Source organism: Oryctolagus cuniculus, chromosome 3, assembly GCF_051225735.1.
Source record: "Oryctolagus cuniculus isolate XC-2025 breed Fujian yellow rabbit chromosome 3, ASM5122573v1, whole genome shotgun sequence".
Lineage (NCBI taxonomy): Eukaryota > Metazoa > Chordata > Mammalia > Lagomorpha > Leporidae > Oryctolagus > Oryctolagus cuniculus.
This window is the reverse complement of record NC_142869.1, coordinates 128,076,337-128,082,336: the sequence shown is the minus strand read 5'-3', so window position 1 is coordinate 128,082,336 and position 6,000 is coordinate 128,076,337.

Genomic DNA, 6,000 nt, shown 5'->3' with positions numbered 1-6,000 from the left:
TGATCGTGATGGATCAAGGTGAAAACTAAGCCCCTCCTGAGTGACAAGGGAGAAACACAGCCTGCTGATGGCTTTATCTGACTCTACTCTCAACACATCACAGATGCATGGGGGTTTCCCACTCTCTGAACAGTTCTCCAGCCCACCATCAGAGTGTCCTGTGACCTGACCGCGTTCTGAGCTTACATACCCGGAGGTAGCATCGGGCCCCACAGGTGAAGGGCTCAGTCCACTGCTGTCCACTGGGATGCCAGCTGCCAAGGACAGTGCTTTTTGCCTTTTGATGGGGACCTGCTGTGAGCAATGTGCCACTGGGCAGTTTTGTCATGGTGTGAACATCCAGAGTGTGCTCACAGACCTCACGGGGACAGCCTGGCACACATCTAGGCTGCATGGGAGAGGTACTTGGTAAAGTCCATTGCTTCCAGTCCCAGAGCCAACCAAACAACACAGGATCAGCTCAAGCACCATAAAAGTTGGTGAGACGAAGACTGCTGCTGGCACGACGGGGCATGCTGTTTTACAGTACACATTAAAAAAATAAAAAATCGGAATGGGGGCCAGCACTGTGGCGTAGCTGGTAAAGCTGCAGTCTGCAGTGCTGTCATCCCATGTGAGTGCCAGTTTGAGACTCAGCTGCTTCACTTCTAATCCAGCTCTCTGCTATGGCTTGGGAAGGTAGTAGAAGATGGCCCAAGTCCTTGGGTCCCTGACCTGCATGGGAGACCTGGAAGAAGCTCCTGGTTCTTGGCTTTGGATTGGCTTGGCTCTGGCTGTTGTGGCCATTTGGGGAGTGGGGCAGTGGATAGAAGACCTCTCCCTCTCTCTCTCTTTCCCTTTCTCTCTGCCTCTCTGTAACTCTGCCTTTCAAGTAAATAAATTAATAAATCTTTAAAAAATAAATTGGTGTCTACTCTAAAATGATGACAAGTGTACCAAGGCAAATACATAAAGAAATAAAAGCCATGTATTATCATCAACTACTGGGTACTGCACATAATTAATTACATGTGCTATACTTTTGCACGATGGACAGTGCAGTAGATGTGTTATGCCAGCACCAACCACAAATACGTGAGCAATACCTTGTACTATGATATCACCGTGGCTGCAATGCACTTGGAGGTAGGAATTTAATAAATTATTTTACTTGAAAAGCAGAGAGATATTTTCTTTCTTTTTTCCTTTCTTTTTTTAAGGTTTATTTGTTTATTTGATTAAATCAATTGGATTTTTCAACTGGAGACCATGCCTTTGCCCCTTATTTGTTTATTTGAAAGGCAGAGTTATAGAGAAAGAGAGGTATAGACAGAGAGAGATAATTTCCATCCACTGGTTCACTCCCCAAGTGGCTGCATTGGCTGGAGCTGGGCCAGTCTGAAGCCAGGAGCCAGGTGCTTCTTCTGGGTCTCCCACATGGATACAGGGGCCCAAGTACTTGAATCACCTTTCAATGCTTTCCCAAGTGCATTCTCAGGGAGCTGGATCAGAAGTGGAGCAGCTAGGACTTGAACTGGTGCCCATACGGGATGCTGGCACTCACAACACCATGGTGCCAGCCCTGAGAGAGATTTTCTCTCTGCTGGCTCATTCCCCAAATAGCTGCAAGAGCCAGAGCTGGACCAGGCTGTAACCTGGAAGTCATGTGCATGGCGGGGACCCAAGTATGTGAGCCATCATGTGCTACCTCTCAGGGGGGTACATTAGCAGGAAGCTGGATTAGAAGTGAAGCAGCTGGGACTTGAACCTAGGGACTCTGATATGGGTGTCCCAAGAGGTGTTTTAAGGGCTATAGGACTTTTTTTTTTTTCTTTAAACCTCCATTATAGTCTATGGGATGATCATGGTATACGTGTTCTGATGTTGATGGAAACTTGGTTAGGTGGTATGTAACTGTAGTAGGCTATCCACGGTTTCTGTTCAAATAGGTTATAATTTGAAAGTTTCCATAACTCTTTCATCAGGGTCAGTTAGCTTGTCAGGCAGTAACAGAACTCAGGGAAACTTAACTTGCCTTTACTGGTTTATAATGTTCATAAAAGATAGATTAGCAGCTAGATGAAGAGGTACACAGGGTAGAGGTGCAGAGGGGTCCCAAACTCAAAAATAGCAACTTCTGTCCCCTTGGGGATGGGGCTGCCACCTCCTGACAGGTGGATTTTTTGCTGACCCTGAACTCTATGAACCCTGTCTGCGGAGGCTGCGTGAGGAAGGCGTGATTGGTTATTCATTCAGCTTCAAACGCGGCTCTTCTTCCTGGAGACTGAAGCCCCAGGGGTCCGATGATCCTGGCTTGGTCTGGCTGGCGACCAGCCCCATCCTGGAACCCACTAAGGGTTGCCTCACTAGAACAAAGGGCACTCCTATGACCCAGGAAATGAAAAGGGCTTTAGGAGTCCTATTAAGCACCAAGGTTAATGGCTGGATATCGGACCAGACGATGCCAGGAGCTCCTCTTTCCTTGGGAAATTATAAGGGTGTTAGGCCATCAATGTCTGGGACCAGAGAGGGCAAACTGCAGATACACTATATACATGTAATTTATATATGCATATTGTTAGGTCTGGAATAGCTCGGGGTTCTGGTCTTTTGTTGCCCCAGAAAGGAGAGATGGAAAAAGGAGACGGAGACTTACCTCAACAGAGACAGGTTGCTTTATTGGAAGCAAAGTGGTTGGCAAGTCTTTTCTTGTGAAGAGACTGCTCACTGGGCACATTTGGGACTCAGGCTTTTTGAGGGAATTCGGGGGTGGTTGTAGAAGGCAGCTGACAGAAGACTAGGGGGCTCTTTGAAGAGTCCAGGAATTTCCCCCTTATTTGTTTCATTTCTGTGTTGTGCAGCTTATCTATTTTCCCATTTGCATTGCAAGGAGTTGAGAAGGGTCTGGTTAGGCACCAAGGATCTTGACAAAAGGGAGGATGTGGGGTGGGGAGGAGGAAGGAGGAACAATGGGAAAAGTGCCACAAGTCCTTTACATATATTATTTCAAACTACATATCAAATCTGAACTCAAAAACAGGAGCATCATCCAAGTTGCAAAAATAGCCAACCCTCCACATCCTGCCTGGGTCATGCGGGTCACTGCTGCCGCTTCACCAACTGCCCATTTATCCTCACTCCATTCCTCCCACCTTTCAGCTGAGACGGAGGAACACACCTCATGCCCAGTGCCCCCCTCTCTTCCTGACAGCTTCCAGTCCTGAACAGAGTCCCAAGCCCCAGCCTTTCTCACATCCTCTCCTTGAGGTGCCTGGAGCCCCCCCCCCCCCCATCTCACTGAGTCCTTCAGCCCTGATTTTGTTCGACACAGGCGTGTCCTTGGCAATCTCAGACTGGAGGCCCAGGCCTCACTTCTCCACCTGGGAGCAGAGTCTGGGGAGGCCTGTTATTCATTTGTTCACTCAGCCCACTGAGCCCAGGGCCCAGGCAGGCTCTGTGAGGGGCTGAGTACAGCAGTCGGTAAGGAGCGGCCCCTGCTCCCGCTGACCTGGGTCTCAGCATTACACAAGCAATGACCAATTACTGGGCGGTGCTTTGCTGGACCAGGATGCTTAGATGGGCAAGAGAGGGAAGTACAGGAGCTCAGAGGCAGCTGAGGGAGTTAGACAACGCCTGAGCAGTGTTCGCTCAGTACAGGAGTGGGGAAAGTCTGGTTCAGGGAGCAGGATCAGCATGAACCAGAGGCACAGAAAGCATGGCCAGCTCAGGCCTGTGGGGTGCACCTTGAGAGCTGAGGCTCGTGGGGGACTGGGGCAGGATGGTGCAAGGCCTGGGACTACTGAGGGCCGAGAGAAGCTTCTCATGGAAGGGAAGTCCAGGGCTCAGCTTTGTGCTTTGGGAGGCTGGCTCTGGCCCACTGGAGAAGCTACTGGGGGATGTCCTGCAGCCATCTGAACACCAGAGACTGTGGCCTTCACAGATGGCTGCAGTGATGCCGGGAGGTGAGTGGATTTGGGCTGATGGGACTCGGCCATGGCTCGGTGCAGTAGGTGGGACAGCAGCCAGGGATGACCACCTGCTCTGGCTGCTGTGCCTGGGTGAGTGGAGGTGACGTTCACAGAGGGGTGCCCCTCAGGCTGCCAGGGCTTGGGCAGCTTCAGAGAGAAGGAGAGGCAGGTGGTGGGGACTGATTGTCATGAGGGGGTCTCTCTGGCAGGGCGATTGACCAGAATGCGGAATGGCAGCCTGACAGGCCATGCAAGGAGACTGGAAGGGACAAGGTGTCCAGCGAGGGGCCTGCACCACCAGCAGCCAGCATGCAACTTACTGAGGTATCTCAGTGAGCCGCAGCATTCTCATTAGCAAAATGGGAGCAGGGAGTATTAAACAAGGCTTGTTTGGAAATCATCTAGCACAAGGCCTGGCATGCAGTAGGTGTTTTCTACCCCGACCCTGGTCTGTAATTCTGCCTTTCAATAAATAAATGCAAAGAAAAAAAGATGGAGGGCTGGAGATTGTGCCCTTGATCTTGGGTCTGACTCCACCCCCCAGTTCTCGGCATCCTTCTCTGCCTTGCTTCTACCTGCCCTGGTCTTGCCACAGGTCCCCACAGCCAGCCTGGCTCTGGGGAAGGAGCACCCACTTCCCTCTTCCTCTCTCCGGCCCCTTCTGCCCAACGTGGTAAAGGCATCATGGTGCTGAGCGTTCTAAACACACAAGTGTTTTCTGTTCATTCTCAGGTGAAAATAAATGGCTGGCTGTCATGGGAGTGTGAACTTGTTGGGAGGAAGCTGCTGTCACTACCAGAACTCGCTGCTAAGCAGACGCAACTTGCTTTCTGGGGCTGAGTGTCAGTGGTGCTCTGAACCGGGGTTAGAAAGAGCCCACTGAGAAGCCGTGAGTGGCTGGGGCCGGCTGGAAGGGCGGAGCAGTCAAAGGTGAAGCGGAGACTACTGAGCTGCCAAGAAGCTGCTGGCTTAGCTGGGGGCTTAGAAGACAAGCATGGCAGGTGACCTGTGTGTGGTGGCAGCACCAAGGCAACTCCTGGTAGCAGGTGCCTGAGCCTCTAGAGGTGTTACAGGGACAGATGAAGGGGGGAGGAGACAGCCAGGTGCACCTGTGGCTCTTACCACCTTGTAAGGTGAGACCAGTCAAGGTCCCTGAGCCTCAACCTCTGATGAAAGTAGGGCACACGTTCACGGGGCTGTCCTGAGGAGCTGCTGGGTCAGGTGTGGTCCCCAGCTCTGCTGTGCACCAGAAGCACCCAGAGGGCTGCTGGGACACACCTGGATAGCTCCAGCCCCGGGTCTGAGCAAGTGGGTGTAGAGTCACAGAGGACACTAATGCTGCTGGCCTGGGGACCACCCTTCAGAGGCACAGCTGTTAAGTTTGGTGGCTGGAGGGAGGAAAGCTGGCATTTACTTAATGCTTTTCTTTTCTTTTTTTAAAAAGATTTATTTATTTATTTGAAAGTCAGACTTACACACACACACACACACACACAGAGAGAGAGAGAGAGAGAGAGAGAGAGAGATCTTCCAACCACATGTTCACGGCTGGAGCTGTTCTGATCTGAAGCCAGGAGCCAGGAGCTTCTTCCAGGTCTCCCACACAGTTCAGGGGCCCAAGGACTTGGGCCATCTTCTACTGCTTTCCCAGGTCATAGCAGAGAGCTGGATTGGAAGTGGAACAGCCGGGTCTCAAACCCATATGGGATGCCGGCACTGCAGGCGGCGGCTTAACCTGCTATGCCACAGTGCCGACTCCTTAATGCTTTTCTGAAAAACAAGTTTTATTTATCTTAATGAGTATTTATAAAAAGGGACTGGAGAGAAGGGCAGAGGCAGAGAGAGAGAGAGAGAGAGAGAGAGAGAGAATCTTCCATCGGCTGGTTCATTTCCCAGATAGCTGCAATGGCTGGGGTCCATCCAGGACAAAGCCAGGGGTCTGGAACTCCATCTGGGTTTCCCAGGTGGGTTGCAGGGGCCCATGTACCTGGACCATCTTCTGCTGCTTTCCCAAGTGCATCAGCAGGGAGCTGGACTGGAAGTAGAGCAACCA